The 22,509-nt window shown below is 40.0% G+C and overlaps 1 long non-coding RNA gene across 1 annotated transcript in view; it reads right to left on the reverse strand.

Moving 5' to 3' along the window:
- Nucleotides 1-19,767, reverse strand: part of LOC140686244 (uncharacterized) — a 54,236-nt gene extending 34,469 nt beyond the window's left edge. Inside the window, exon 1 of the long non-coding RNA XR_012059951.1 lies at nt 19,554-19,767. This is a non-coding gene — a long non-coding RNA (uncharacterized lncRNA). The remainder of the gene's footprint in view (nt 1-19,553) is intronic.
- Nucleotides 19,768-22,509: the final 2,742 nt, after the last annotated feature.

Genomic DNA, 22,509 nt, shown 5'->3' on the forward strand with positions numbered 1-22,509 from the left:
CGTCTAAAAATAAAGAGGAGGGTACACTTCCCAATTCATTCAATGAGACTAGTATCACACTGATACCAAAACCAGACAAAAGCATCACAAGAAATCTAAAGACTATCTCTTATGAATATAAATGCAAAAATCCTCAACAGAATACAAGCAAATCCAATCCAGTAACATATAAAATAGACCACAATTAAGTGGGATGCATCCAGGTATGCAAAGGCAGTTCAACAAACAATAGTCAATTCATGTAATACGCCATATTAATAGAAAAATGGATAAAAACTAGAAATAGAAGAGAACTTCCTCAATTTGACAGAGAACATCTATGAAAAACCTGGAGTAAAGATCATACATATTGTTGAAAGACTGAATTATTTCCTCCCACAATCAACATTGTACTAGAGGTTCTAGTCAAAGCAAACAGACAAAGAAAATAAAGCCTCTAGATTAGAAAGAAACAAATAAAAGTGTTTCGATTCCAGATGACATGATATTATATATTGAAATCACAAGGAATCCACAAAGGAAAAAAAAAGAGAGAAAAGAAAAAAATCCTATTAAAATTAATAACCCAGTCTGACCAAAATTGTAAGATACAAATCAATATATAAAAAACTAATTATATTTCTATACAACAGCAGTGAATAACCAAAAAATAAAATGGAGGAAACATTTTCATTTACAATAGCATCAAAAAGAATAAAATACTTAGGAATATTAAGAAAAACATGTGGAATACTGAAACTTGTATATAGAAAAATAAAATACTAGTGATAGAAGTTAAAAATGACCTTAAATAAATGGAAAGCTCTTCTGTGTTCATGGATCAGAAGCCTTATTATTGTTAGGATGGCCATTGTCCTCAAAATGACCTATAGATGCAATGCAACTCTGGCTTTTTGGCAGAAATGAACAAGCTGATCCTAAAACTAATATGGAAATGCAAGATACCCAGAATAGTCAAAACAATCTTGAAAAAGAACAAAGTTTTGAAGTTTCCAAATTCAAAACTCACTAACAAAACTCATCCACACAGTGTGGTACTTGCATAAAGGACAGAAAAATAGATTGAGAGAAAAGAACTGAGAGTCCATAAACAATCTCTTACACGTAACCATTTAATTTTTGAAAAAGGTGCCATGACAATCCAATGGGGAAAAAATAATCTTTACAAAAATGATGCTGGGACTCCTGCACATACACCTGGAAAGAAAGAAAACTGAACTTTTATCTTAACACCATTTATGAAAGTTAACTGAAAATAAATCACAGACCTGAAACTATAAAACTTTTAGAAAATGAACAATGAGAAAATCTTCAGGACTTTGGATTACAAATACTTGTAATATATGACACCAAAAGCACAAACAACAAAAGGAAAAAATCAAGTAAACTGGACTTCAGTAAAATTAAAATCTTTTGTGCTTCAAAGGACTTCATAAAGAAAGTAAGAAGACAATCCACAGGATGGATGAAATTATTTCCAATATTTTCCCTGATAAGGGACTTTTATCCAGAATAGACAAAGAAGACTTAAAATGTGACAATACAAAGACAAATACAATAAAATTGGGCAAAGAATTTGAATACATATTTCTCCAAAAAACCTACGAATGGGAAATAAGCACGTAAAAAGATGTTCAACATCAGTAGGCATCAGGGAAACAGAAATCAAAAGTACAATGACATGCCACTTCATACCAACTAGGATGACAAATATATATGATATAGGATATATAAATATGTATTTATAAACCCAGTAATAAATAGTGTTGATGATGATGTGGAGAAACTGGACTCCTCATACATTACTACTGGAAATATAAAATGGTGCAGTCACTTTAAAAACTACTTTAGCAATTCCTCAAAATGTTAAAAGTAGAATAAATCCCAGCAATTCCATTTTCTGATATATCGTCAAGAGAACTGAAAATATGTGTTCACACAAAAACTTGTCCATGAGCATTTACAGCAGAATTATTCATCATCAACTGATGGATGGACAAGCAATGTGGAGTATTTATAACAATGGCATATTATTTGAACACAAAAAGGAATTTGGGTACTGATATATGCTACACCATGGATGAGCCTAGACAACGTCACACTAAATGAAAGATGACAAACAAATAAGGCGGCATACTGTATGTTTCTACTTATATGAAATGCCCAGAATAGGCAAATCCATAGAGGCAGAAAGTAGAGTGGTGGCTGCTGGGGGCTAAGGGAAAGGAAGGTTAGGGACTGACTTATTATAGGGTACCCGTTCCTTTTGGGGGTGATGGCTACAAAGCCCTGCAATGTACTTAAAACCCTAATGCACACTTTCAAATGCTGCATTTTATGGTATGTGAATTATATCTCCATAAAGCTGTTATTCTTGAAGCTGAGCCCACCTATGGAGCAAATGGTATATCACTGACTGTGACATCTGGAGGGGGAGTGACCCACCTGCTCACCACGAAGGAGAGCAGCACCTGACCCAGTGTTGGAGGGGCACGATATTCTTGCTGACGGACACTGTGAGTAGCACAGACAAGGGGGCCAACAGAGCAAGCTGAGTTTGTGAAACAGGGTGAAGACACAAACACCTCTCAATAAAACCATTAAGAGTGCACAGTCTCTAGGAGAATGCATCTTTGTTTTTTAAATCTTTTTATACCTGTTTTATGTTCTATTACCTTATTAATCCTTAGTGTTTAAACAGTTCTCTACGTTTACACTTCTCATTTCATTTTTAATTCTCTTGGTTTTGATCTGTTATTGATTATTCACAGGTTTTAAATATTGTGTTTTGATATTTTTCTTCATTTTATTAAGGCTTTTAAAAGACATCTCAACTCGACTGCTATTCTGCTTCAACTTGCTCTTCTATTACTGATTATACACTGCTTTCAAACCTTCTTTTCCTCCATTCTTTTAAAATTCTCTCTCTCTCTCGTTTTTAAGTTTTATTTCCACATAGGCTTTAGATAGATAAATGAATAAACTCCTTTAAGGACCACAATAGATAACTGATATACCTTAAGCCACAGTGCCAGAGAGATACGAGCAGTATGAGAAAGCAGAGGAAGTATTCCCAATTAAAAGAGCAAGAGAAATCCCCTGAAAGAACGATCAATGAAATAGACATTGATGGCCTACTAGATCAAGATTTCAAAAAAGAAGTGATTAAATTACTGAAGGAACTAAAAGAGATAGTGTTTAGAGACATAAAATATGTCAAAAACAAAATATGTAGCTATAAAGAAAAGCCAATTAGAATTGTTAAATTCATTGGCTGAAATGAGATCTGACCTAAAGGCTGTAAAAATCAGGCTAGATAAAGCAGAGGAACGAATAAGTGACCTAGAAGAGAGGACAACAGAAAGTACCCAATCAGAACAGCTGAGAGAAAAACAAATATAAAACAATGAAAGCAATGTAAGGAACCTATGGGATAATATAAAGCATGCCAATCTATGCATAATAGGGATTCCAGAAGGGGAAGAAAGAACAAAGGGGATGGAAAAGGTATTTAAAGAAATCATGACTGAAAACTTCCCAAACCTAAAGAAGGATTCAGACACCCAAGCACAGGAGGCTCAGAGGTTCCCAAACAGGAAGAGCCTAAAAAGACCCACACAAAGACATATCATAATCAAGATGGCCAGACTGAAGGATAAAGAAATGATTCTAAAGGCAGCAAGAGAAAAACAAAGAGTGAGTTAGAAGAGAAGGCTCTCAGCTGATTTCACTACAGAAGCACTACAGGCCAGAAGGAAGTGGCAAGATATATTCAAAGTTCTTAATGAAACAAAGGATGCAGCCTAGGATACTTTCTCCAGCAAGGCTATCCTTTAGAATAGAAGGAGAGATAAAGAATTTCACAGAGAAGCAAAAAACTAAAAGACTTTAGCAACACTAAACCCATGCAAAAAAAATATTGAAAGGTCTACTCTAAATAGAAAAGAAGCAGGATGCTACAGAAATGAGAACTCATAAATGGAAAGGTGATAACTACCATGAATTACAAATAGAATAAACATGAAACTGTAAAAGAAGATATCTAAATCATTGAGTGGGAGAGGGAAGCAAGAAAATATAGAGTATTTTTTCTTTCTTCTTTTTTTTTAAATATTTTATTCTTGGTAGAATGGGTTTGAGATTACATTTCTATCTGTTTAGTACACACAGTTAGAGTAATTGGTTAACAAACTTACAAAAAAGTGTAACCACAAGCCAAAAACTTACAAGTGAGTCACAAAAACTAAATACAATCCAAGATGATACAAAACAAAGTTACCATACCACAAAAGGAAGAAGAAAGGAACGAAAAAGAAATACCAAATCAACTGCAAAAATAAGTTCAAAATAGCAATAAACACTCATCTATCATTAATTATTGTAAATGTTAATGGAATAAATCCTCCAGTCAAAAGACAGAGTGGCAGACTGGATAATAAAGCAAGAACCTTCAATATTCTGCATACAAGAGATACACTTTAGGGAGAAGGGCACATATATATTGAGAGTGAATGGACAGAAAAGGATATTCCATGCAACTGGAAATGCCAAAAAAGCAGATGTAACAGTACTGATTTGAGACAAAATAGACTTTAAAACAAGGGTCATAAAGAAAGATAAACAAAAACATTTTATAATGATTAAGGGAGCAACACAAGATGAGGATATTACAATCATTAGTATATATGCACCCAACATGAGCACCTAAGTACATAAAACAACTACTAACAGAGATAAAGGGGGAAATTGATGGGAATACAATCATTGTCAGAAATTTTAACACCACATTAACATCACTAGACAGATCTTCCAGAAAGAAAATAAAGAATACAACAGAGAAATTAAATGATTCAATAGAAAAATTAGATTTAGTGGATATTTTCAGAGCATTACAACCCCCTAGAATAGGATATATATTCTTTTTAAGTGCACGTGGAACATTTTCTAGGATTGATCATGTACTTGGTCACAAAAGAAGTCTCAACAATTTTAAGAACATAGAAATTATCTCAAGCAACTTTACTGACGACAATGCTGTTGAAACTAGAAATCAACTAAGGAGAAACAAAGGAGAAAAAAGGGAAAGCATAGAGATTAAACAACATGCTATTAAAAAACCAATGGGTCAATGATGAAATCAAAGTTGAAATTAAAGAATACCTTGAGACAAATGAAAATGAAAACACAACCACACAAAACTTTTGGGACGCAGCAAAAGCAGTGCTAAGAGGAAAGTTTAAGGTGATACAGGCCTTCCTCAAATAAGAACAATATCAAATAAACAATCTAACCCACCAGTTAAAAGAACTAGAAACAGAAGAGCAAAAACACCCAAAAGTCAGCAGAAGGAAGGAAACAATAAAGATCAGGGAGGAAATAAATAAAATAGAGATTAAAATAGATAAAGAAAATAATCAAACCAGAAGCTAGTTTTTTGAAAGAGTAAATTAAATCGACAAACCTCTGGCCAAACTCACAAAGAAGAAAAAAGAGAGAACACAAATTTGCAAAATAAGAAAGGAAAATGGAGAAATTACATCAAATAACATAGAAATACTGAATATCATATGAGAATATCATGAAAAACTACATGGAAAAAATGGATAACCTAGAGGAGATGGACAAGTTTCTGGAAACATACATACCACCAAGTCAGAATCAAGAAGAAACTGACCACTTGAACAACTTGATCACTAGGAATGAAATCGAATAAACAATAAAAAAAAAATCCCTACAAATAAAAGTCCAGTACTGGACAGCTTCACCGGGTAATTCTAACACACACACAAAAAAGAACTCATACTAGTCCTTCTCAAACTCTTCCAGAAGATTGAAAAGAAGGAATATTCCCAGACACTTTCTATGAAGCCACCATCATCCTGATAGAAAAACCAGGCAAAGACACCACCAAAAAAGAGAATTACAGACCAATATCACTGATGAACACAGATGCAAAAGTTCCTTACCAAAATACTAGCAAATAGAATCCAACAGAACATAAAAAAAGATTATACATCATGCTCAAATGGGGTTCATCTCAGGGACACAAGGGTGGTTCAACATATGCAAATCAATCACTGTAATACTTCACATCAACAAGAGAAAGGAGAAAAACCACATGATCATCTCAATTGATGCAGAAAAGTTTTTGATAAAATTCAACACCCATTTATGATAAAAATTCTCACAAAAGTGGGTATTGAGGGAGCATATCTCAACATCATAAAAGCTATATATGACAAACCTATAGCCAGCATAGTTCTCAACGGTGAAAAACCCAAAAGCTTCCCACTAAAATCTGGGACAAGACAAGGATGCCCACTATCACCACTCCTATTCAATATAGTCCTGGAATTCCTAGCCACAGCAATCAGGCAAGAGAAAAAAATAAAAGGGATCCAAATTGGAAAAGAAGAGGTAAAAGTGTCATTATATGCTGATGACATGTTACTATATATAGAAAACCCTTAAAGGGCCACAAAAAAGCTACTAGAGCTGATCGAAGAATTCAGCAAGGTAGCAGGTTACAAAATTAATGTTCAAAAATCAGTTGCATTTTTTTACACTAACGATAAATCAACAGAAAAAAAAAGTAAAGAAACAATCCCCTTTAAAATAGCACCCAAAGTAATAAAATATCTGGGAATAAATCTAACCAAGGAGGTGAAAGAATTATACACAGAAAAATATAAACCATTGATGAAGGAAATTAAAGAAGACTTTTAAAAAATGGAAAGATATTTCATGCTCTTGGATTGGAAGATTCAATATTGTTAAAATGGTCACACTGCCCAAGGCAATCTACAGATTTAATGCAATCCCTATCTAATTACCCAGGACATATTTCACAGAACTAGAACAAATCATAATAAAATTTATATGGAACCATCAAAGACCTAGAATTGCTAAAGCATTACTGAAGAGAAAGAAAGAGGCTGGAGGAATAACTCTCCCAGACTTCAGACAATACTATAGAGCTACAGTCATCAAGACAGCATGGTATTGGTACCAAAACAGACCTATAGACCAATGGAACAGAATAGAGAACCCAGAAATGAACCCACAAACTTTTGGTCAACTCATCTTCGACAAAGGAGGCAAGAATATACAATGGAATAAAGACAGTCTCTTCAGCAAATGGTGTTGGGAAAACTGGACAGCAGCATGTAAATCAATGAAGCTAGAACACACCCTTACACCATATACAAAAATCAACTCAAAATGGATTAAATACTTAAACATAAGACAAGATACAATAAACCTCCTAGAGGAAAACATAGGCAAAACATTATCTGACATGCATTTCAAAAATTTTCTCCTAGAAGAAATAAAAGCAAGAATAAACAAATGGGACCTAATGAAACTTACAAGCTTCTGCAGAGCAAAGGAAACCGGAAATAAAACAAGAAGAAAACCTATAGAATGGGAGAAAATTTTTGCAAGTGAAACCGACAAAGGCTTGATCTCCAAAATATATAAGCAGCTCATACGACTCAATGAGAAAAAAATAAACAACCCAATCCAAAAATGGGCAGAGGACCTAAATAAGAAACTCTCCAAGGAAGACATACAAATGATCAAAAAGCACATGAAAAAATGTTCAATATCACTAATTATCAGAGAAATGCAAATCAAAACTACAATGAGGTATCACCTCACACCAGTCAGAATGGCCGTCATTCAAAAATCCACAAATGACAAATGCTGGACAGGCTGTGGAGAAAGGGGAACCCTCCTACACTGCTGGTGGGAATGCAGTTTGGTGCAGCCACTATGGAAAACAGTGTGGAGATTCCTCAAAAGACTAGGAATAGACTTACCATATGACCCAGGAATCCCACTCCTGGGCTTGTACCCAGAAGGAAATCTACTTCAGGGTGCCACCTGCACCCCAATGTTCATAGCAGCACTATTTACAATAGCCAAAACATGGAAACAACCTAAATGTCCATCAACAGGTGACTGGATAAAGAAGATGTGGTATATTTATACAATGGAATACTACTCAGCCATAAAAACCGACAACATAATGCCATTTGCAGCAACATGGATGATCCTAGAGAATGTCATTCTAAGTGAAGTAAGCCAGAAAGAGAAAGAAAAATACCATATGAGATCACTCATATGTGGAATCTAAAAAAAAAAAAAAACAAAAACAAAGCATAAATACAGGACAGAAATAGACTCATGGACAGAGAATAGAGACTTGTGGTTACCAGGGGGGTAGAGGGTGGGAAGGGATAGACTGGGATTTCAAAATTGTAGAATAGATAAACAAGATTACACTGTATAGCACAGGGAAATATACACAAAATGTTATGATAAATCACAGAGAAAAAAATGTGACAATGAGTGTGTATATGTCCATGAATGACTGAAAAATTGTGCTGAACACTGGAATTTGACACAACACTGTAAAATGAGTATGAATTAATAAAAAATGTAAAAAAAAATACAAACCAATTTGAACCTGTTGAAAAGACATTTGCTCAAAACAGCACGGTAGCAATGAAGTTGCTCTGGCTGGCAGGGACTTATTGGATTCCTGTGAGTGCTGGACTCCTCACATGGAATTCCCTTGGCACTCCAGGACGCCTGTGGTTGTCCCCATGGGTTTGTGGCCATATGTGTCACACACAAGTCTCTGGCTTTGCCACAATTTCAATGCCTTTTTTGGCTTATGAAAGGTTTTGCACTCAAATGGAGTTTTCTTGAGTCCACTCACTGATGTCATTTACCAGATTTATAGTCCAGATCTGACATTCTGGACTCTTAAAATCTTGCAGACATTCAAATGTTTCAGGTTTGGATGTGTATTCACCTCTGGAGGCCTGGACCATATTTGATAAAGCCACCCGGACAAGTTCAGCAAAATGCAAAGAAATTTTTCTCTCTGCTAGACTGAAATGTCTATGAAGGTATAAAAACTTCTGCATCTACAAATGTAGGGAACCAACTCATCAATAACATATCTATCCGTAATGCATGGACATTTAAAAAAAATACTGTATTTACTCCTATCAAATTCTTTCTGGCTTTTGCCAAATTGTGTCCTAAACTGTAAGGAAAGTATATAAATTTAGAGAATTTTTGACCTTTTAAGAGAGAAAGGAACCCTCCTACTCGGTTGGTGGGAATGTAAATTGCACAGCCACTTTGGAGGACAGTATAGAGTTTCCATAAAAAACTGAAAATAGACTTCCGTGTGATCCAGCAATCCCATTCATGCGTATATTTCTGGAGAAAAATATAATTCAAAAAGACACATGCACCCCAATGTTCACAGCAGCACTATTTACAATAGCCAAAACACTGAAACAACCCAAGTGTTCACTGACAGATGACTGGATAAAGAAGTTGTGGTATATTTTATATATATATATACACATATATATATATACATATATGCATGTATATACACACAGATATACACACATGAACACACACACACAATGGAATACTGATCAGCCATAAAAAATAAAATAATGCCATTTGCAATATCATGGATGGACCTACAGGTTATTATGCATAGTGAAATAAGTCAGAGGAAGAAAAACAAATATTCTATGTATTAACTTATATGTATATATAAAAAATTGAACAAATTAATTACTATAATAAAACAGAAATAGACTCACAGGTACATAGAACAGACTGGTGGTTACCAATGGGGAGAAGGAGGAGAGGGGAGGCAGGGAAGGTGTAGGGTATTGAGAGGTAAAAATTACTATGTATAAATTGGATAGCTTACAGGGCTGTATCATACAGCACAGGGAAATATAGCCATTATTTTATGGTGACTTTAAATGGAATATAATCTATAAAAATTTTGAGCCTCTGTATTGCACACCTGAAAATATTATGATGTAAATCAACTATTCAATTACAAAATTTTTCATCAAAGTTTTCTTTTCATATTATTTGCAATAAGTTAGAAGCCAGAATTGTCAATAGAAACATAGTGTAAGTCACAATTTTCCAGTAATACCATTTAGAAAATAAAAAGGAACAAGTAAAATTAATTTCAGTAATAATTATATTTATCCCAAAATATCCAATATACTATCATTTCAAAAGTGTGATTGACACTTTTAAAACTTATTAATAAATATTTTACATTAGTTTTGTTGTATGAAGTCTTAAAAATCTATTATGTATTTTCCACTTATAGAACATCTCAATTCAAAATAGCCACATGTGGCTAGTGGCTACTATACTAGACAGAGCAGATTACACCATTCACACTTCTGATAAATTACCTTCTGTTACTTATTTTAAAAACTTGCAGAAAAGGCTTTAGATATTCCCTATATCAAACAAAGCAACCTTGACGGGTGGGGAGTATCTTCATTATAAAGTGAAAAATAAAGGTAAGAGAGCCATGGTTACATGTATGTTAATGTAACAATACCTTCTTAATTCATTCAGGGCTTTACAATCTTTCTTCATATGCCAAGGATTCACTGTCACTGTACAATATTTTTCACTGTTATTATCTTTGGAATTGAGAGGCTTCTGATGAACCTGCTTTGTGCATCTGTACATAAAAGAAAACAACAAAACAGCTACAAGAGCTACAGTGAATGCCCCCCCATTAATTTAGAAGAAGTCTCACAGTATTTCCCAACATAAAGGCTAAAATATAATTCAGAACACTTTGTGATGGTCAGCATGATTTTAACAAAAAAGTAGATAATTACCTCCCTGGTGTCAAAGCTCTTTCAGAGGTGGGCACCCGAAATTTAGTAAAAATGATTTTGCATATATCTTTGAAAGAAATGCTAAGAAATGATCTTTTCTGTTGGAAATTAGCCTGCTTTTACATTCTGCAGTAGGCATACGTGTTTACAAACCAGGCAGGAACTGGATCATATTTTACACATACTTTAGAAACTGATTTGAATTTTGCTCTCTACCTGCAAGGCTATTTCTTACGTAATTACATAAGCTGGCCACTATACTAAATTTTGTTTCACTATTTGCTTAATCCTCACAACAACTCTGTAAGCTGCTATTATTACCCCCATATAACAGATAAAGAGCTTGAGGCAGAAAATAATTTGGGTAACTTGGTAACTGGTGGAGCTGGGTAAGACTGCAGCCAGTCTGACACTCAAGTCCATTCTTCTCACCGATGTCTGATACTGCTACCTACATTCAGCAATGACAGCTGAATTCATATTTAAGTGTGTCATTTCTAAAAGCCAAAGCTCTATTAGTACTGCTGTGTAAATTATTCTTTTGAGATGTGATTGCCAAAAAAACAAAAACAAATAAAATCAGGGTGCCACTGAGTGGAGGGTGAACTGCATATGGATGGAAAAAAGGGGACTTTGTGAGGACACAGTTGCACAACTCTAGAAATATCTAAAATGGCTGATTTGTGCAATTATAATTTGTGAATTTTATGGCCTGTAAATTACACCTTAATACAGATATTAAATTAAGAAACTGGATACCAAATTAAGACTAAAACACATATATATATATCACACAAAGAACAACAGGCAAATATCATTATTTACTGCACCATTCTTTCATGCATCTTCCTTTCCTCACCCGTTCCTAAAAGGATGACTCATTTTATAATATTTTAAATTATTTAGCAAATAATTTTTGACAGGCTACTATGTACCCAGGACTAATCTAGGCACTTGGAATAGATCAATAAACAAAACAAAATTCCTGTCCTCACGGAGCTGGGTTGGAGTCTAGCTGGGGTGGGGGGTGGAGATGACAATTCACACGACAGAGAGGCAGAGGAAGTGGCATGTTAAGAAAGAGGAACCATGGAAAAAATAAAAAAAGGGCAAGGTAAAGAGAGTTTGGGGTATGGGATTATGGTGATGTTGTATTAAATACCAGAGCAGGCCACACTGAGGACTGAGGTTAGAAATAAGACTAGGAGGTGAGAAGTCCCAGGTAGACGGAATAACCATCACCGAGGCCAGCGTGCACCTCGCATGTTCCAGAATGGGGGCACTGCTGGAGCTGCGGAGAAGGGTCAGTGCAGATCCTGTATGGCCTTGGAGGACGTTGCAAGGACTGTGGCTTTTACCCGGAGTGAAATTGGGAGGCACTGCAGAATGACGACACAATCTAACTTAGGTTTTCAAGGCTCACTTGACTGCCGGGTGAGAATAGTCAAAACGGGTCAGAGATGAAAGGAGGGAAGCCTCTGAGAAGGGCTGTGCAGGAGGAGAGGACAGTGGCTCAGGGCAGGGAAGCAGCAGTGGAGGCAGGAGCCATGGTGAGAAGTGGCTGGGTTCTGGATCTGTTTTAAAGGCAGTGTTAAACCAGATCTATTGACAGAATTCATGTGGTATGTCAGTGAAAATCAGAATAACTCCAAGTTTTTTGACCCAAGCAGCTGGAAGGATTAAGTTTCCACTAACTGAATGGGGGATGTTGCAGAAAGGACCAGTTTGGGGGGTTGGACGACAAAGAGCTCAGTTTTTACACATGTTGATTTTAAGATATCAGAGTTCCAAGTGAAGATGTCAAATCAGCAGAACATTGTAAGAGTTCAGAGTTGGAGAGAAAAATTCTAGAGGGAGGCAGAAATGTGGGAATCATGGGTCACACAGGTGGTAGAGGAAGACATGAAACCCAGATACTCAAACATTAAGATAACCTGGCATTAACCATAGAAGTTGTCCTTGAGGGCCTGCCTACTAGGTGTGGATATCAGTCCTATTTCCCAACCACTCGAATTTTATAAAGGAACTTACAAATGAATTCGTGCAAGACACTGCCTCCAGTGGGTGGATCCAGAGAAGGAGTGGGAGAATGGGATGCTGCACGCTACTCCTTACGGCAGAATATATGTGTGTGTGTGTGTGTGTGTGTACGCATGTTTGTGTGCACAGGGGGATGAGACATACCTAGCTTACGAAAAAGAGCTAGTAAGTCTAGAAGCCGAAAGATGAAAGAAAATCCAGATCTGGTAGAGGGAAGAGGGGAAACACTGTGTACTGAAAGACATATCCCCATACTGCCATTTCCCACCATCCTATCAGGAACACAGTTGGAAAGGGGGGAATTATGTAGATACGTGTGATGTACACAAACTTTCTGACTATGTAACACTGAACATCTACATATGTAGCAAGTTAATGATATTTATATCTGCTTCAAGTTTAATAACAAGTTCACAACAGAGGGAAAATAAAATATTGAGGACTGGTAGGAGTATCATAGAAGGACTTTCAACGCTCAGAATGGAAGCAAAATCAGCTTCACCCCACAAAGAATGTCATTAAGTGTCAAGAATGTTTATATTTGCTTAAGAAATTGAGAGTTACAGCTTCCTGCTTTAAAGAATTAACTTTAAGACAGATACCATACTATAAGCAACGTCTATACTGGAGCTTTCTTAAAGCTATTTTTAGTTTCTGCTTGTTCTGATGTACTCCAGACACTCTGCAAAGAAAACCTTCTTTTCAAAGGCTTAAAGGAATAAAAAAAGAAATAACACTGCATTCTTTTCAGTGTTCTATGTACTGAAAGACACTTGCAAATGAAGCACCCAGCCACAGGTCTACATTTTTAACAATAAAGTCGTTTGCACATTTTTTCAATTGCTATGTGGCTTTGTGTCAGTCTCTCACTAAGAAGCAGAATGGAGTACCAGAAAATGACACATCAGGTCTATAACTACAGATGTGCGAGATGAACTTACACCAGGAAACAGCTAAGTGGGAGGGTAAGGTTTACCTTTTAAGTTACCGTAAGTGCAGTTACACCTGCTCCCTGCTTCCCCTGTGAAGTGAAGAGCTAGTCTTTTCCAGAAAAGCTCTCATTCTGAGAACTGTCTTCTTTAAAATATTCGGAGATTCTCTTTTAAAGTTCTTTCATTTTTAAGTCTTTCCCCAACTCTACATCCCATAACAAGTGTAAAAATTATCCTATAGCCTATTGTTACAGAACATACTCTACAAAAGCTGAGGTTTCCCAGGGTTTGGATCCCAGAACTCTGCTACCAGATAATCCTAAAGCTTTCCTTCCATAACAGACTCTTCTGCCAATTCCCAGCTGCGGGCAAATTCGGCTTCTCAGACCAGGTAACTTTCTAACTCTGCCTACGAACACTCTACTGCCAGGAAAGGAACTCTCAGACCGAAAGCACACAATGCCCCTAGTGAGGGTTGCCTCCTTCAATCAATCAAGATGCCATCACCAAGCAAATATTTAAACCAACTGCAAAACCTCTGAAGACATCTTACAAACAATATACTTTCTATGGAGGCATACTATTTGCTCTGGAATAGTGATTTCCAATGGAAGGAACAAAGGACCACATGACCCAAGCAATTTTTTAAAACTGCACATAACTATCCCTCTTCACGTGAGGATTCAGGCAAGCCCGTCTTACAGGCCTAGGTGTAACAGAATGAGAGCACCTCTAGGAGTAGGATGAAAAGCATCGAGGTAGACTTCTAGTGAAAGGGGGTGATGTAACAGGGCCCATCGCCCACTTACCTCCCACCACAGGACAATCATCTCAGATCGAGAACAAACACTTTGGGAAACAGAGGTTGTTTATATTTTTATGGATTTCTGGTGGAAATAATGCCCTGAGTCATGTGAAGTTGTGGCTGCCAAATTGAACAGGGGACTGGACATTTTCACATTCAGGACAAAAATAGCCCCCGGATAGCCACCATATCTGCTCTCCCCTTTGCCTGTTCACCCCAAGAGCTGCAGGACTCTCCTGCTTGCAATGACACCCACCAATTCTCACAAATTCTTGCCAAGTTCATGTCATCAGCTGGTGGTGTCAAAGTCACTATTTGTACTGCTATGAAGTCCCTCCATTACTTTATATCCCTTCTATTTTCTCTCTTGTCTTCCTACCTACACTTGCATACACAAGATGGTTACTGCACTAACATTGCCTCTGTAATCAATCCAGGATATAGGAAGTAGAGATTCAACTGTAACCAGTCCCAGAATACTTGTCATGCCACTCTAGTGTCCCAAAAAATACTCTGGCATCCCTCATCTCACCCAAACAACCATTGCACTACTTAGAGGTTGTAAAATTAGAGGGCTTTCTCTACTGGGAAACACTGTGGCTTGTGGTAGAGTTGTGATTTCAGTTTTTGCAACTGGTTACAGGCAAAAAGACATGGTCCACAAAATTTCTTCAAGTGTTTGGAATTTAAACTTTCATTAGATACAGAGCCGGAGGACTAACCGTAATCTATGAACATATGGTCATATTATCAAATAATGTTCATGTCTACCTTACAGACATGTAAGAACTTGGATTACACCTGCAGCCTGTAGGCCTTTGGAATTGGATGTGAAGCATCCTGTGAAATAAAAACCTCCTATCCAGTCACAGAACACCTTAGAGGCAACATCACACTAATGTCACTGAATACATTAGTATAGTCCATGTATGGTTAAGTTACAAATCCAATTTCTCAGAGATGGAAAGGAGATGTCTAGAAAAGCTGGAAAAGCCCAATTACTAAAACAGCTCAAAAGTTAATGCAGACTCCTACACCTCCCAGAGCAGAGGGCGGAGGGGGCATTGCCCACCACTCTGTCCTTCCCCAGGACGTGGCATGTGGGGAAGCAGGCATGAATGGGTGGCTGGGACTCGGAGGTGGAGAGGTGATGAAAGCAAGAGTGGAACTGCTCTGGGCCTAGAACAACAGAGCTGTAAAATGCTCGGCTTCAGTACACCCCACTCCCTTTCCCACTTTCCCTCCCACCTATGTGACAAACAGAACATAACCAAGCACTTTCTGCCCATGATGGTGACTACTAGCAGGAAAGGGACCAAGATAAAAGCATGTCTTATAAAAGATGTCTGATTTTAAGGCTATGTTATAAACAATGATCAGAACTGTCAGAATGGGACACTTGTGAGGCGCTCAAGTAGGGAGGAGGAGGTTGAGGATCCATTTCCAGCACTTAAATGTGTTTTATCACTCCTATTTCTGACCTTTCCTTTGCCACTATTTGTAGCACTTCCATCACTGGCAGGTAAAGGGGCAGCAATGTGACTTGGCCGTTTGGCTGATGGGGCTACATTTCCCAGCACTGGAATGAAAAGGCACTGGAAGACGATCAGCTGGATGATGTGAACTGTGGTCCTGGCCTGTGCCAAACACTAACCAGGTGACCCTGGGTTAGGCTCTTAGTCTCTCTGGGCTTCCGGCTGTTTACTTATAAAAGAAGGTTTTGTCATTGCACAAATATATCCAATATGAAATGTAACGTGAAAGTCAAACATAATGACAATTCACCTGCTTGCCCCAGGAAACTGTACAAGCACTGAACACTATGTGAATGTAAATACAGACTTAAGAAAACTATTGAGGTAAAGCGCTAAACTGAACATGGAGATAAAGTTTTATGGATTTTCTTGCCTTTCTTTTTTAATTGCAACACTGAATTAATAGTTATTAGCTATAATCCACACCACCACCCTGCAAATAAATAAAGTAGGTAAGCACTGCCTGGATGCATGTTTTGTCCGATGCTAAGCAGGGTGAGGGGTATAAAGGAGGCTGAACAAGGTAGTCTTCTCCAGTTACCAGCTAAGTGAGGAAAAACATTGGAAACCACCCAGGGATGGTACCAAGTCAGTACTCAAAGCCAAGATTACAGGCTACTGATCATAAACAGTGCAGGAATACAAAGAGGAGCTAGAAGTATTTGGAGTAAATAGGGAAGACTCTATGAAGGGGATGGGGCTCCAACTAGTTCTCAGGGCAATTGTAATCTGTTTTAACTGAGGACTGGATAGGAAAAGGCTGGTGACTCCTGGTTTTTAATAAGGCACATGTTACCATAGGAGGCTAAGTTACATAATAATTGGAACACATAAGCTAAGTACAAAATGATGATGGGTCGAGACTACCTGACTGAGATCTGGTTGTGTTAACTCTTTGACTTGACTCTAGATGTTGGAGAGCCAAAACTGTAGGTTGACTGAAAGGGGGGGAGAGAATATCCAAGAATTCAGCAGAAGGAAACAATAACGTATCAGGGATGAAAGCTCTTCATCAGAGTATCAGCAATCAGAATAGACACTTGAAACCAAAAACATACAGTTCAAGAAGCTGACAAAATATGGAGGGTGGTGAGAAAAAGATAAATCAAAGACCACTCCAAGCCTTTGGGTATTTAAGACCGGAAGAATGATTATCCCACTGAATAAGTGGAGACGCTGCAAGAAGAAAGATTATGAAATCAGCTTTAGACATGTTGAATCTAACGTATGAGCTAAGAGTAGGTTTTCTCTAAGAAGCTCAAAATTCAAAACTGAAGCACAGATGTAGAGTACAGGCTTAAAGATGCAGATGGACAAGACATGATAAATCTCCTAAAAGGAAACATAGGCAAAACATTATCTGACATAAATCTTAGCAACATTCTCCTAGGGTAATCTACCAAGGCAATGGAAATAAGAGAAAAAAATAAACAAAAGGGACGTAATTAAACTCATAAATTTCTTCACAACAAAGACAACCATAAGTAAAACAAAAGTAAACAACAACCTACGAATGGGAGAAAATATTTGCAAATTATACGACTAACAAAGGCTTAATTTTCAGAATATATAAACAGCTCATACAACTTAATAACAAAAAAAACAAACAGCTCAATCCTAAAATAGGCAGAAGACCTAAACAAGCATTTCTCCAATGAAGACACAATTGACCAATAGGCACAGGAAAAAATGCTCGATATCACTAATAAACCGAGGAATTCAAATCAAAACTACAATGAAGAATCAGCTCACACTAGTCAGAATGGCCATCGCTCAGAAGTTCATGAATGATAAATGCTAGAGAGGCTGTAGAGGGAAGGGTACCCTCTTACACTGCTGGTAGAAATCTAGTTTGGTGTAGTCATTATGGAAAGCATGGAAATCCCTGATAAAACTAAAAGTAGACTTACCCTATGACCCAGCAATTCCACATCTGTGTACATAACTGGAAATAACTCCAATGTGAAAAGATACCTGCTCACCAGTATTCACAGCACCACTGTATACAATAGCCGAGACATGGAGGCAAGTTAAATGTAGTAACAGATGACTGGGTAAAGAAGTTGCTGCATATTTATACACTGGAATACTACTCTACCATGAATAGGACAAAATAAAACCATTTGCAGCAACATGGATGGAGCTAGAGATGGTCATTCTAAGTGAAATCAGCCAGAAACAGAAAAATACCAAATGATACAACTCATATGTGCAATCTAAAAAAAGAGAGAAAAAGACAATGTAAACTCATCTGCAGAACAGAAACAGACTTGCAGACTTAGTAAACAATCTTAAGGTTACTAGGGAAAGGGGAGTTCGAGATTTACAAATGTTAGCCACTACACATAAAAAGAGATTTTTAAATAAAGTTTCTTCTATATAGCACAGAAACCTATGTTCATTATCCAGCAATAACCTATAATGAAAAAGCCGATACAGCCACCAACTGAGGAAGCAAGAGAAGAAAGGAGAGTTAGTTACGCTGGGCTAGAGCCCACTTCTAAAATTCTTTTCAGCCACTGATGCTGCCCCGAGTACACTGAGCCTTCCTCCCAGGGACAGGCTGACATGACATGTGTCCTGCAAACCTGGGGCAGCAGAGGCCGTCCACAGGTCTGGCCCTGGGGGAGATGGGAGCAAGTCCACCTGCTTCCCTTGGGGCAGCATCCCTCCCCGCAGCCTCCGCCACCTGACTGCACCGCGCCTGCCTCTCAGGAAACCACTGGCTTGAAAACAAGTGATCCACGAACCTGGGGCAGCGGCAGGGAGATGGGCAGCGACCTGGCAAGCTGCCCCCATCTTCCCCACGGCCTGTCAAGGGCTCGGCCTCTGCTGCTCCAGGCAAGGTCCCCAGGTCAGCCTGCTCCCGGGAAGAGGGCGCGGTGTGGTCGAAGGGAGTGGCGGGTTATGGAGTCTGACCATGGGGGCCCGTGGATTTGCTTCAAACTCCCCAGCGCATGGCCTGAGCTTGGCCTCTGCTGCCTCAGGTTCGTGGAACTCAGGTTACAGGTCAGCCTGCTCCTGGAAGGCGGGTGCTGTGCTGTCAGGGAAAGGTGGCGGCTGCTATGGCGGGATTGGGGCTGCCCTATGAGAGCGCGGGGTTTGCGACCATTTCCCGCTGCCGCTGCAGCCATCCCAGCACACTGATCACACCGAGCCCATCTCCCAGGAGCAGACTGACCTGTAACCTGAGTCCCACGAACCTGGGTCTTTAGAGGCCGCCCCCAAGGTCAGGCCGCGGGTTAAGATGGGAGCAAATCCAGGGGCTCTCATGGGGCAGCCCCCATTCCATCCGAGGACCCGCGACCGCACCGCACCCGCCTCCCAGGAGCAGGCCATGATCTGAGGGCCAATAGGAGATGCTCCGGAGCCGTCCGGCGCCCTCCCACCTCCCGGGGCTGTACCTGATCTCCTAAACCCGGGTTTAAGCTGCGGCACAAACGCGAGGTCCAGGAACTACTAATAGCGGGGTTACCACGAACCACAGCGGCGGCTGGGACCCGCCTCAGGGTCCTAACGGGACGCGCAGCCGGGACCTCACCTCCGCACCCCTCCCTGGGCGTCTCTTCAGCCGCACAGCCCAGGCATCACCCGCCGGCTCCCCGAGCAGCGCGCCCCCACCAGCGCCCTCTTAACTGTCCGGCAGCGGCAGCCGAGCCGCGGGCAAGTGGCGGCCCAGGCCCCAGGCTGTGTTCCTCTTCCAGGAGCTGGTCCAGGAGCAACCGGCTGCCGCCAGCTTCCACGCGCTCTGGGTGGGTTCCGGCGTCCGCGCGTCTGTCCGTCTGCGCGTGCGCGCCCCTCCTCCTCCCGCCCGCAGCGCAAACTGCTCGGGTGGGTCTCCTGCTTTACCGGCCCTGGCCGCTGGGGCCGGGAGGAGCCAGGTGGGGCCCCTCCTGCTTGTCCCGCCGGGTCTCCATCCCCAGAGCCTTCACCCAGCCACTGACTGGGTCCTGGCACTGAACTAGAACCACGACTGCCCTTGGCCAGGCCACACCCCGCCAGCCCCACTTCCCCTGCACACCTTTTCCTCCCTGTTACTACCTTCCCACCCCTGGCCAGGCCCAGTCTCCCACCAGACCTTGAAGACACTGCTCCTTCTCCTCACACCGAGGTCCCTGCCCTGACACTCCATCCTGCTAGGTCCTAACCTATGGCCCCTACACCCACAAGCTTACCCCTCATATCTCAGCACAGGACACCCAACATCCTGAAATTGTCCCCCTCACCTCTCAACCAGGTCAGTTCCAATCTGATTGGGCCCCACACCTCTCAACCTGTACCGCCTCACCATGGGATCCCCTTCATTCTGAGTGCACCCCTACCCTGAGCTCACTCCCCCACCCCTCACCCTGTGGTTGAGGTGGGGAAATCCGTGCTCCAGTAATGATTACTACTGCCACCAGTAGGGGATCCAGCCTAGTGTGCACATTCATAGTTAATGTCTGAGGCTACAGGGTGAGGCAGGCTGGGCTGAAGGTGGTTCCAATTCCCGCCTTGGCACCCTGATTCCCACAGCCTGTGCCTCAACTGACCTGATGGGTCAGGTTGATCCCAGGCTGCCAGGCACTGGCCTTGGGATTTGGGTGGTTGATGGTACTGATGGTGATCTGGACCCCTAAGGCGGAGGCATTGGGCACGCGGACCTTTGGGGTGGGGGAGTTCAGAGTTTGCACTTGAGCCCAGGGGTAGACAGCAGATGGTGGGCTGTGTGCATGGGGCTGTGTGCATGGCCTGGTCTCAGCCCAGGTGGGTGCAGGGACCTTGTTCATTCACACCAGGCCAGAGGGAAGAGGGAAGGAAGCTGTCAAGGCATCAAAGTGAGGAAGCCAAAGTTTTAGAGCAAAGTAGGAAGGTGCACTGGCCAGGCCACCATGGATCTCACCGCGACGCTGGTCCCTTGCATCAGGGGAGACTGGCAGTTGACTGGCCAATGAGACATCCCCTGCTGTGGTATAGTTTACAGGCAATTGAAGGGATTTTGAGAGGTAATTTTAATCCAATAATTGTCACTTTCTCTGCAGTAGATTTGGTCCAAAGTCATGGTGAATCTGGCAGGGATCCTGCCTGAACTCCAGCCTTGGACAGTGGAGGACCCACCCAGGAATCATCCACTTAGCTCTCACCAAAAGTCACTGTAATAGAGAAGAACAAATCTGACTCCATATTGGATCTGTTCCTTTTCCTTTAACACTCTGCCGTGTTTTCTAGGCTTAGACTTGCTAGTTATGCACCTTTTGTAAAACAATGTTGCCTTTAGCCTGAAATAAACAGGAGAGCCTATTCCCAAAACTCTGAGCTTTAAGGATATAAATACTTTGCACTCCTATAAAGATAACAAGTGGCAGAATAGAAAAAGTTTGTTTTGTTGCAGGTTTTGCAGAAACACCATGATCTGACCCACGTGGACAGCTGCAAAGGATTCCAAGAACAAAGAATTTCTACACCAACAAGTTTGCAACAACCAACCACAGCCCCTCCCCTTTTTAGTAGAAAAGGAGCCTGAAGTTGACATGGGGAAGATGGTTCTCCAAGATATTAGTCCGCCATTATCTTGTTTTGCAGCTGTTTACGTAGACCAGGTCATAGTGCCTCTGTAAATCCTCTAACAAAACAAAAGTAGTTTTCTATTCTACAACCTGTTGTCTTTATACAAGTGCAAAAGTGTTAATATCCTTAAAGATCAGAGCCTTGAAAGTAGGCTCTCCTGTATATTTAAGGCTAAAGGCAACATTGTTTTACAAAAGGTGCAGAGCTAGTAAAACTAAGCCTAGAAAAGAGGGCAAAGGGTTAAAGCCAAAAGGACAGATCTTCTATGGAGTCAGATTTTTTTCTTTTCTATTATACTATATTCTATTTTTGTTTTAAGTATATAAGAATAAAGTTTAGCCTTTTCCCATTTTAAATTGTGCAACTTTAAGGAGCATTAATTGCATTCACAGTGCTGTGAGACCAACACCACTGGTTTCAGACTATTTCCTTCGTCAAAGTAAAATCCTGTATACAAAGTGCACCCCACGTCCTACGTCCCCCAGCCCATGACAAGCCCTAATCCCCTTTCTCTCTCTATGTCTTTACCTATCCTGGAGGTTCCCTATCAATGAAATCATATAAAAGTTGGCTTTTTTTTTGTTTGTCTGCCCACATATCTTAAGTAGGGATGGGTGAAATTTTAGCTTGTTTGTTTTCACGTGAATTAGCATTTTTGTATTTTGAGAGGAAAGTCCAGATGGATTAAAGATGAGACGTACCATATGAAGCCCTTTTAGTAACTCTGTGTATAATCTCGGGGTAGGCACTGCTGTTCTAAGTGTGAAATCAGAGCCAGAAGGGAGATGCTTAGCTCTTCTTGTGGCAAAATAAAACCAAACAAAAGCAGAAAACAAAGGCCAGGAAAGACAGCTGGAAAGACAAACCACAGCCTGGAAAAACCTTTCCTCATGACCCAAGGTCGGAGAAAAGCTTCACATCCCTGTGGTCCAAAACCCTCTTAAAGCCCA

The sequence above is a fragment of the Vicugna pacos genome, chromosome 16, assembly GCF_048564905.1.
Source record: "Vicugna pacos chromosome 16, VicPac4, whole genome shotgun sequence".
In the NCBI taxonomy this organism is placed as follows: Eukaryota; Metazoa; Chordata; class Mammalia; order Artiodactyla; family Camelidae; genus Vicugna; species Vicugna pacos.